A 12251-nucleotide genomic window follows, 5' to 3' on the forward strand; every position below is an offset into this window, starting at 1 on the left:
AAAAGTCACTGTGGATCTGATAGCACCAGCAGTTTAATATGCATGTTAGACAGACACGTCAGATCACAATCACTGTGTCATTTTGCTTCTTTTTTCATGTCATCTGTCATTTTGTCGAGCGTCTATCTGCAGTTTTTATTCCCTGTTTGTCAAATTTGCTCTCACATTTATTGGCAGCACCTTTCCCACATTGTGTTTCATCATACATCAGCTTTACGGTGGAAAGGTCTTATTGTACATAATCAGGACACACACACACACACACACACACACACACACACACACAGATCCCTGCAGAGAAATTTGTGTTCTTTTGTTTTTCATTAGTGAAAAACAAAAGAACACACAGGATACCACAGTACATGGTACAGTGGTATCGTATGTGTATGTTATGTTATTGATTGATTGATTGATTGATTGATTGATTTCATTCTTTCTTTCTTTCTTTCTTTCTTGTTAACATTTTTTACACAAAACTCCAATACATGTAGGGCGTAATGACATATAAATGATTGTATCTTTCACTTGTAAAAAAAAAACAACCCCTTCCCAGGATTAATAATAATTTCTTTGGACCCTTAATTACCAAAAAAACAGCCAAAATTAATTAAAATAATATGACAGTTTTATATTGAGTAGTTACAACTCAATTCACAATCAAAGAAATCACTGATGGAGGTGAAGGGGATATTCCTTAATTTAGCTTTGAATGAAAAGAAAAGAAAAATATATTATATTATTTTATTTTTATACCACACATTTAAATTCACCACAACAAATAAAACCTTGACACAGAGGCGGGATTGTTGTCCTTTTCATATGGTGATGTGTACACATTAAAGCAATTATTGTAAATAATTTTTTTTTTTTCTTTCAAAGTTTATCTTTAAAGTAAAGGCTGAAATACATGAGGAATGTGGGGTGAAAAACATAACTGTTCCCTACTTCTGACCCACTGTCCTCAATAACTTATTGAAGTCTTTAAGGGAAAAGAAAAGGACAGACTGGAAAAAGGTAATGGTTTAAAAACAGGTATAAATACCCGAGACTGATCACATGCATCATCAATACAGAAGGTACATGAAATCAATATGCTGCTCATAACTTCTCACAACCCAAGGCAACATCCTCAAACTGCCTCTGTCTTGTTCAGCATTCGCAGAGACTCATCCTCAGATCACATAAGAGAGACGCTGGAAACAGATGGAAAGTCTGGCACTTTAGCAAGAAAAAAAATCTAAACAGTTGTCCATTAATTCATCTGTCATTTGAGCAGCTGATGAACCCAATATTGTTCCAGTCCTATATGTAAAAGTGCATTGCAATGTGTGTATGTGTGTGTGTGTGTGTGTGTGTGTGCATATGTATATAGGTGTGGTGTATGCTTTTGTGTATATGGGAGACACTGTGAGGAGGAGAAAGACACAGAGAGAGAGGGACGATATGGCACCTGTGTTTCTGGGGGGGTCACCCAGAGTTGATGAAGTCTTCCTGCTTCCTGCTGCAAAAGAACAGGGAAACATATTTCTGTCGCCTTGGTAACCATCAAGCCCACCCCCAACCCTGGGATACACACAAACACACATACACACATACACACACACACACACACACACACACACACACACACACACACAAACACAACTTGTCTGTCTCCCCAGAGAGTGATGACTGCTCTGAAGTCGACTGAGGTGTTTAAAAATCTGCATTAAAGAAATAACAATGAAACGTTGACAAAGCAGGAGAAATGTAGAGCAGCAATAAGAGAGAAGGAAGCCTTTCACTTTCTTTAAACCCCTGTGTATGAAATCATGCACCTCTGACCTGTCACATGGTCAGTGGTTGAAAAGAAAAGAAGGCAAAGTGTCCCCATATTTCTCACATAGAACAAATCTAAAACAAGACAAAATATAATATATTATAAGCACACAAAGCATAATCTTAAATGTCATGTTTCTGCCACTCGTGTAACAGAAAATTCCCACTTTCCCTGCCATAGTTACCACTTCAGTTTAGGTGTGATTGATACAACACTGTTTTTTCAACAGCAAAGAATTAGCTGAGACCAGGAGAACTAAATGTGTGAAGCTTTCTTTGTTAAGACAAAGGTTTCATGGTGTAAGAGAGACTATATTTTTGATGCTTTCTGCATCCTGTGCAGAAACTCAGAATCAACTGCAGGGTATGGTAAATCAAAAAATCACTATACGCATGAAGTGGGCTGTTTCTGCAGTTGGCCGTGTGGGTAAAAGGTGTGAGCAGAGCTGATCCCAGTGTATGTGTCAAGCTGAGGGCTGGGCAGCTGCAGCACATGAGAACAACACCAATCAGCAGCTCTGATTGAGATGCTGCCTCAAACTGTTCTGACTGAGACCAGATGGAGCACAGACCCTTATTTACAGAGGGTCACACACACATGAATGTAAGAGCGCCTGCAGATACACAAAAAGCAAACCGCACACATTTAAGCACATTGGCTGCTTACGCACACACAGACCTTAATGCAAACATGTTCTGAGAAATACAAGAAAGAGTGATGTGTGTTGAGTTTTTTCTGTTATATGTCTGTTGCAGGAGGCACACACACTTAACGACAAAACCAGCACAATTACAAGCAGTTTACTGTCCTAACCTTGATAAAAACCGAGGCTCAGGATTAAATACTGGGAAAACCACAGCCTTTCATGCTGTTGAAGTGACTGATGCTGCTGTACTGCAAGCTTGATTTTAAATCACAGGAAATACTGCAGGTCTGCAGAAACAGTAACATTAATTAATTAACCAAATATAGAGATGCATGGAAATAACAAGAAAAAAAACAAGAAAATACAAACAGTAAAACACATAAGCTTATAAACCTTACAAATGCTTTTTCCACCCACAAAATAAATGTCCATAAAAAGCTTGCATTTGAAAAACACATTAACGAAATGCACAGGTGCCATTTCCACATATTAAGAAGAATCGGGCGTAATTATTTTCATATTGCATATTAATAACTTACTCTTACATTCCCTCTCTCTCTCTCTCTCTGTGTCTCTCTCAGACGTTTATCTAAATAGATGCTCTCTAATTAATGTGTCTGGCGGCCTTATTATTCTTTGAGGGTGATATTTTCCTGTGATGAAAGGCAGAGAAGGTCAATTTTAACAGAGACCCATGGGAGAGAGCAGGACAAGCGGAGGCTGTGTGTGTGTCTCTCTGTGTGTGTTTACCTGTGTGTATGTGCGTTACTCTACAGCCATTGGATTTAATGTGTGAATAGATTAATTGTGGTGTGTGTACGTGTGTCTGTGTGAGTGTGTTAGTGTGTGTGGGTGGGGACACGTCTGTAATGCTGTAGTGCTGTATTTTATCATCAGGCTCCTTTAGTTCACAACCTTTTGAAAGGAAAACAATAAAGTAAACACCACGGCAATTGATTTTGACTTAAATCAAAATGAAATATATGTGCGTGTATTTTATATAATAGAAACGATAGAATAATTATGCATTAATGTGATCCATTGAAAATGTCTTCGTCTGTATGTTTTCATTGACCGAGGGGATTCTGCCCGGTACATTTTCTCCGGCAAGAAGCCTGAATTCTCCTTCCTAGTGCTTATTTTAAAATAATTTTACACTTTACAGACCAACTGCTCTGACTGACCATCCTAGTAATAAAAAAAAGTCACATTGAAACAGAAATGACTGATTCAATACAGGGTCCTCCTGAAGTATATGTGAATGACTATTACACTTCTTTGAATTTGGGGAAATTGTGTGAATGACCTGAATCACCTTTAGTCTGTTACAATCACACTTTTCTTTTCTATTCTCCCATTACAGAAATATTAGTGCTGACAAAAGCTTTAGCTTCATATTAAGCGTTGAAACTTTATATTTTAACCTCGTTCCTTCTCCAGCAGATTTACTTCTTGCATGAACTTCAGCTCCCAAAAACTAAACTGAAAACTTTTCAAGAAAAATAAAGTCAATTTTCATTCAAAACAAACACTTTCTCTGGTTCTGGGATATCATGTCTCTCTCTCTCAGTGGTGCTTTAATGAGTGGTTGTGAGAAATACTTGCAGTGTATATTCTCATCACCACTGATCCTACCAACGCTGATTGTTATAATTTATCAGCGCTAATTAACTAAAACTAGAGACCATCTTGTGATGGAATCACATCAGCTGTGACACCCATCAACATGTTGACATTCTGACCAATGAGTGCTCAGTAGCTATCTTTGAGCTCATCATCTTGATCTCAGCTACTCACCTGTGAAATTTTGTGACTGTATCTTGCAGGTTGTGAAGCTATTGTGGTGACAAAATCTGTCCACAGACAGACAGACAGACAGATGTATAAACACTTGCCAAAGTGCTCAAAGTTCACTTCTGTGAAAACAACACCAGCCAAGCGCTGGAACAGATTTGTAAAGAAGTGAACAGAGTTACTGGAGCTCGAGCTTGTTGTTCTGTAGAACATGGCAGCATAGCAGCCAGGAGGTGGTTGGTGTGGATAACAGACGTACACAGACGTACACAGCACATGAAACAACATTCACAACACGTGAGGGTCGCCCGCCAAAATGTCCGCTGGGTGATTTGTTCACTTGACTCGAAAATTTTACTTTTGATGTTTTACTTGTGTGTGCTCCCTGTGTCCCGCCTGGATAGTATGCTGCTGTAAGCGGCGACATGTCCTCCTACCTGGGTCACCGTTTTCACAAGTTTGAAAATATGCTGGTGCTTCTTCTCCTTCTGCTAAGCCAATAAGGCGACTGCTGAGGTGAGAGGTGCCCATCGTACCACTCTCAGTTTTTCTGACCGTTTTAAGTGCACCACCCAGGTACAACTGCATGTTGCTGTACTTATCAGTGTGGATGCACTTATGCACTCAAAATAGCAAGTTTGAGAAAGGAAGTACGTAAATTGAATCACAGCAAACATACTGACATCATAGACTGCAGACTATATAAAAGGTTTATTTTCAGGCAACAAATGACACGAGGACAGGAGGAAATCAAGTGATGTTATTACGTATCGACAAAGTCCGCACAGGCAGGAGGGTGGGGTGGATGGACAGGCTGAAAAAACATTATATTTAAACATGGGAGATGTAAGTACTTATTTTAACCCAAATTACGCTCTTTCCTTAAACCTAGCCAAGTTTGTCTCCAACCAAACTCTTACAATAGCATTGTCACATCATGAAAGGATTAGGATAGGATTAGTTAACGGAGCCACAGAGTATCAAGTATTAGTTTAATTTAATATATTTATTTTTCAACAGTGATTTTTAACAGGTTATATATGACATATCTCTTGGGCGCTAATTCTGGATATGCTCCTTTGGGTCGTATCAGAGGGTAAGGGCAAATCACCTATATGGTTGTTTGGGTTGGTGACTTGCTGGTCTTGGTGTACTAGTGTGTTGATTTTTAAAACTGTGTCATCATGTGCTCACTCCTTCAGTCGGTTTAACACTAGAGAAGCTGCATGTCTATAAATCATTGCGCTCCTTATCATCATGCTTCACAACAGTGAAGTGGTTGTGTTTATGTTCTCAGGACTTTCATAAAATATTAAATTACATCACTGAGAGATCAACGTTACAGAAGAAATGTTCTTCTTTGAACATTTGTTGTTGCAACTCAAAGTAACTCTAAATTGATCACAAAAACTACTTTTATGGTCAGTCCAACTAAATCCCAGAGACATGCTAAAGTAATCATTAACTGAGAGAGGGTGTTGGCTGCAGTGCTGGATGAACAAAACATCACCCCCTTTGGGATTTATTGATCTACAACTTATCTGTTTCTGATTAAAAAGGAGTTGAATTAGGCACCGTATACAGCTTTTTAACTTATGATCTCATGAGCAGCACAAGCAGTTCAGTTTACACTTGACCAGAACATTTCAGTACTTGTTTGTGCTCATGTAGGAGTATGACACAGTACGCTGTCATCCTGCAGCTGAAAGGCTGCTGGTGTGAAGCTGACCTGACCTTTGACTTCCCTCTGCAATAGAGCACAGGGAACTCTCCATCCCTGTTATAAGGCTCCATGAAATGTCTGATGTCATGATCCAGATTCAGATACACTGAGAGAGACTTTAGCCCACTAACCCCCGGACCATCCCTCTGCATTGTCATTCATGCTATAGCGTAATGTATATGCTCTGCACTTACTCCTCACTGTTTACCCCTGAACTCATCTGCTGTAATGGCAACTGGCTGAAACCTGCAATAATGAGACCTGCAATTAGCACCAGCCAATCAATGGGGTAATTGCAGAGTAAGACTGATGGACTGTGAGGGGAGAGGAGGGGGTTTGCTGCTGGCACCATATCGATTTCCCTCAAACCAATTAGTTGGCTTCCACCACTTTGGAGTGTTGGTCCCCAGCCATCTGCTTCTGTAATACAGAGAGGAGAAAACATACTGCTGTATATAGATTGTATGCTGCACAGAACCACTTCCTATCTGTGTGCGGCTGCAGAGGGAATTTAAATTAGGATCGTTGTCCACAAACACGCATCATTCACGTTCATGTATATTGTGAAAAGTACAAACCTTGAACCACAGGTACATTGTTTTGGTTGAACATGAATATTAGATTCCTTCATCAATAATGTGTCAACAGTACAAGTGTGGGCCTGATATTTTTTACATGGTTTCCATTAAAAACAAAATCAATTAACAGGTGAGATAGGCAGGCGATAAAAACTGGGTAAAGTCAGAAGTGACCATTTGCTAAGCCGTGCCCCCAGTTACTAGATGTTTGAACAACACAGTTCACAGTGGTGATGACAGATTAGTATTTCTGAAGCAATGGGCTCCTGATTTCAGACAGAGGTTGACAAATGCAGTGTTTTTATCTGTAGCTGAAATAAGTTGTAGCTAGCAGGTTTTATGAGCTGTAGCTAGCTAGCTTATTAAGCTAATGTTGGCTCCACAAGTGCGTTGACAACCTCTCCAACAAGTCCTCCAAATAAATGATCAACAGTGTGCTCTCTAGAAGCGTTTTCTGATATGATACCCCAGTCAGCAGGACAACATTTTTTATCTGTGCTTTCCTAAACTGTTACAAATCCCTGCTGAAAAATAACTAGCAGTTTATCTAGTTTTGACACCTGTAACCACATTGTTATTATTGTAACAATGACAACAAAGGTTGTCTAATCGTAAGGAAGTACTTATATTAACCCAAAGCATGATCTTTTTATTAACCTAAACCTATCCAAGTGGTTTTTGTGCCTGGATGTAACCAAACCATGATTACTGTAACCATGGCGACAAAGGCACGGTACACTGCTGTCAGTATCCTCTGGTGTTTATTATTGTAACCATAACAACCAAGGCATTAGAGGTCTTAGAGAAACTTATATGGTTATTCAGGTTGGAGGACTCGTTGGTATAATCTCCTGACGCCCTCCTCTGTCGGAGGGCTTTGTCACGTGAACATAAACGTACTGTACTGTAATATTATTTTGTGGCCCATGCTGAAACAACCAGTGCTGTTCTTTTTCTTCAGAAGACAGTCTTCGAAAACACCATCTCCAGATATCTGGTGGACTGATTATAAAACAGGGGAAATCAGGGCGGGAAATCAAAAATGAAGCCATCTGTTATTGCAGTGTCGAGATAGTTAGAGTAATAATAATATGAAAAAAATGTAGAAATGTAAAATCAGAACAAGAAGCTAGGCATCCAAACAGTGTGATGTTAGGTTTGGCTGACATGCTCATATTTTCACTTTAATGGTCCAACAGAAACAGAAATCTATATCCACAGGATCACTTTTGTTACTGTCTTATATAAAAGACAATCTTAGCCACGCCACACTTGTTCAAACAGGACTCAATGGCTCTATAATCATTTTTTCTTAGATTACATATGAAGAATTCATTTTTTCAGACAGGTTATAGTCCACAGCAACTTCCATTCCAAATGAAGTCCTCTTCTGCTTATTATCCTCTCTTTGCTGAGGTGAACAGACACATACAGACCTGGTATTGATTTGGGGCACTATTTCCAAGATGTCTTTTTCCATTCATGCTCAAGTAATGTGCAAAAGGCCAGTCTCCCCTCCAAGTGAAGCCATTAATGCATGCAACCTGTCCACCCAACCATAATAATAGAGCCACTTGAGATCAGCACTGCAGCATTTTTTTTTCTCCTTCTTCCAGGGACCACAATCAGAAAAAAAATATTTCGTGCTTTTCACAGAAAAGCTAAATGGATCTCTAATTATAATGACCTTCTCTGAAAAGGTTGAGCCGTAATTGGAAAACAGCCCTGGAGTACAGGCCATCTCCTGCAGAAGTGGCTGGGATGGAGGAGAGAGAGAGAGAGAGAGAGAGTGAGTGAGTGAGAGCAGAGGGGAGGAGAGAGGCAGAGAGATGGGGGATTTGTGAGGCAGGATCAATTCTGGCATCAAAATGGCAAAATGATGAAAAATATGAGACATTTTTCCTTTCCTCTGTGTCTGTCTCTCCAATCCCTCTTTCAAGTTGTTTATTCAGATACGCAGAGGTGAACGGGCACAGTGCTGAAGCTGAAATGATGATGATGAATGATTGATTTGACGATAAATATTTCACTCAGATTTTGCTTGTCTACTTTTCAAAAATGGAAAAGCCTATTACTCACCTTTGAGATATAAAAAAAATAAAAAATATGTGGAGCTTTGCCCACAGCTGATCTGTATGTTGTCAAACGAATCTAATTTAAAGTATGTGTCCCAAAGCATTTCCTATACAGCAAGTGAGAGAAACTTCACTGGAATAATCTCTGAGGGAAGAGACAGAGGGGAAAGGATGGTAATTGCTGCAGAAAATTAAAAAGTCCTTTAAGATAAGTTGGGCAGCATTTTTATCAACTCATTTTCCCTCATATATTGTATGTACATATTTTATTTCTGCAGCCATATTAACATAGGGTGACTGTATGCGTGCTTTTCATTGCCAAACCAATAGATTTTAATCTATTGTTCTTTGCATTCATTTTCCTCAGACACATCAAAAAGTCACACACACACACACAAACACACACACACACACAAACACACACACAAACAGACACACAGGCACACATGCACACACACTGCACTGTCTATCTGCAGCATGTGCTACCCATCTTTCTCTCTTCTCTGCTACTTTCAGAAACCGTCACAATGGAGCTGCTAGCAAGAAGAGAAAACTGCTTCCTCAAGCATACTCTCCCCTTCCCTTTATTGTCTTGAACAAAGCCAGTTTATTAATCCAAAGACGAAAGAGAGAAGGGAAGAGAGCAAAAAAAAAAAAAAAAAGGGGGGGGATAAGAGAGAGAGAAAGATCGGGGTGAACAGAATGGCAAGTCAAAGCAGTTTTGAGTTTCATCTCATTTTTCTTTGAGAACTGAGGAGTGGGAAAAAAAAGAAATCAATTATGGTGCACACCTGAATATTATTTCGAGCACCCAGCCACCCACTCGCTAACCGTCCCCTACAAAACCAAATTACTCAGCAAACTTATCGCTTGCTGTAGCAGGTCTGGTATTAAAGAAAACAATCAAGCAGGCCTGGATTAATCTCTGACAGGCGCCTTATCTTTAACTTGCACCTTTGTTATTTTCTGATGAGCTGCTCTTTTTTTCCCGCCACATTGTACCATACCTCACTGCCCCCTTTCATTTTCTCTATGGGCCACGGCAGAGGACCTTTCAGTTTATTAAAAAACCCTTTATTTGTGAAGAACAAAGAGGTGGCGAAGGCAAACAATAAGGTCAGGCAATCTCCTTTCTGCCAGCAGTCGCTCACCTGTTATTTGGAGTGTTATCAGTGCAGGGGAGGGATTTGCTGTAGGTGAGAGAGACGGACAGGACGGCAGATGCTGCTGCCGCTGCTGCTGTGTGAGAGGTAAAAAAAAAAAAGAAAAGAAAAAAGAAAAAGCTGATTGACATATATCAGCCTCCAGCCAAGACCTTTTGGCTGCTATTCATATCAAAGAAAAGAGGTCTCTGGCCACTGCACACCTCTGCTGGATTGTTATACAGGAAGTAGAGATTCAGAGGGCAATGCTCCCAGATCGCACACACGCGCACGCACACACATATTCACAAATGCATTAGAAAAGCACACATCAACATTATTTGATGTACAGCCCTGGTTGCCAGAGTTACTGTTGCAACGTTTAGCTTGCGGCTGATGGAGCTGAATGGAGCGGAGATGAGGGACAGATTGCTCTTCGTTACTTACAAGTGACCCTCCCATCTCCCACCATTTGTCCTTGACAGCCCGAAGAGAGAAACACCTGCCACAACTGGACACACACACATATCTGAAACACTGTGCTGGCTGAGGATGATGGACAGGTATTGACTGCAGGGATAACATGCAGATATACATAATTCTGATGTGTGTGTAGAAAGATGAGACATGACAGAAGTGTTTACTGCTATTGATAATTTGTATAATTTTTCACAAAAAAAATCCCCAAAAAAACACACATTGCCTTTTTGCTCCTTTTTCTAAGCGAACATAAAACATTTTTATTCATAAAAATGCAATTATACAAAATTTGGAGACTTCTTAAAGAATTTCTATGATATTTAGCATGTGATAGGTCTGGAAATTACAAATAATAAACAAGCAACATTAGATGTTTTATTCTATGTAGGTTAGAGCCCAGCAGAGCGCTGATGGTGCTTTCCACCAGCCCATCCCAGCCCTGCCTTTATTCCATTAAATTCCATCCATCCCAATCTGAAGCAGCATCGGCTGTGACAAGCGTTGCTGTTCACCTTTTCTTATCTTCCTCCTTCCATAGAGCTGTCGTTCCTTTTTGCTCTCTCTCTCTCTCTCTTGCTCTCTTGCTCTGTCTCACTCTCTTCTTTCTTCCTGGCTCCTCTTATTTCATATAAAAACTTACACAAACATGTTCACTTATGCAGATGATACACTATTGTGGCGATAAATATAGGTTATAGATTATATTTGTTCTGATCTAATAAATCACTCTCAACCAAAGAGAAACACAAGCACATGAGCTACACATGACTGTGCAGCACACAGCATACACAGTACTAGATGCTGCATTGTTCACGGGGACTTGTGAAAAAATGTCCTCAAAAAACAAGTTATGCCATGTGAGGAGCACATCAGCTGCAGCAGCTGCAGCAGCTCCAGTCCTCTGTCTGGGCACAATATTAAGTGTAGGTAAGAAAATAGACTTAAAACATAAAGATATCATCTAAATTGCATTTATGTGCTACAAAAAAGCCTGCACAGACAATTGCATTAATTAAAACTGAAGCATATATATCTGCTACATCAGACTTGAGATGGACCGGGATGAAAATCACGTCTGAAACACCTCCTGTGTTGATGTGCTGTTAGTTGTGAAAATGCTTTGGTGTAGCCCTCCATAAATTTATTTCATATTGCTGAACTTACCTTGCTGGCTGGTAAACACAAGCAGTGTAGATGTTCAAGTACCATTTTTGCTTCCAAATGCTGAAGTGTCAAAGCCTTACATACTGTACACTTTGCTGGTGGGAGTTTCCAGTGTGTCATTTTGCCAAATTACCGATATTTTGCTAATGGCTAATGTTACACTATTGACCAGAAATCAGTTCTTCTAAAACAGTCGTTGCCTTCATGTGTGGGCCACTGTTTCAGAGCAGTGAAGAAGAATTGATTTCTAGGAAAGCTGCCATTCTATCTGGGTGCGACACTATTAAGATTATAAAAAAATTACATATTATCAGATCGGTGCATAGACTCATGTCCTCACCATTACCTGATGCCACATCTTTGGCAGTTCCCAGGGGATTTCAAGTATGAGTATCTAATATAAAAATGGTTCCCCCACTAATGGATGCAGGTCATCCAAATTCCTTTAGGTGTTCCTGTGGCATGGCACATGGCACTGCTAAACTTTTATTTCCAAGCTGTAATAGATGGAACAATTACATCAGGGGATAAAAAACAAAGCACAAAATCCTACCTGGGTCTTGACACAACTTTAACAGGTAAACAAGCGGAGCCACCAGTCATTCAGTTTCATGGGGAATTTAGACTTGAGGTGAGATGCCGATGATGTGACACATACGTCGAAGCAGCAGATTTTCTTTTAAACTTCTACAGTGAAAGCAGGAAATCCAAACATATTACTTCTATTCACTCTCTCTGCAACTGTACAAATTGGTGAATTCTATTTTAATTTATCTGCATTTTAATCTTGCATAAACATATCTTTTTCATCCAAACAGATTTAATTGCAC

Source organism: Trachinotus anak, unplaced genomic scaffold, assembly GCF_046630095.1.
Source record: "Trachinotus anak isolate AG129_WGS33_773 ecotype Australia unplaced genomic scaffold, CSIRO_AGI_Tana_v1 ptg000032l, whole genome shotgun sequence".
NCBI lineage: Eukaryota > Metazoa > Chordata > Actinopteri > Carangiformes > Carangidae > Trachinotus > Trachinotus anak.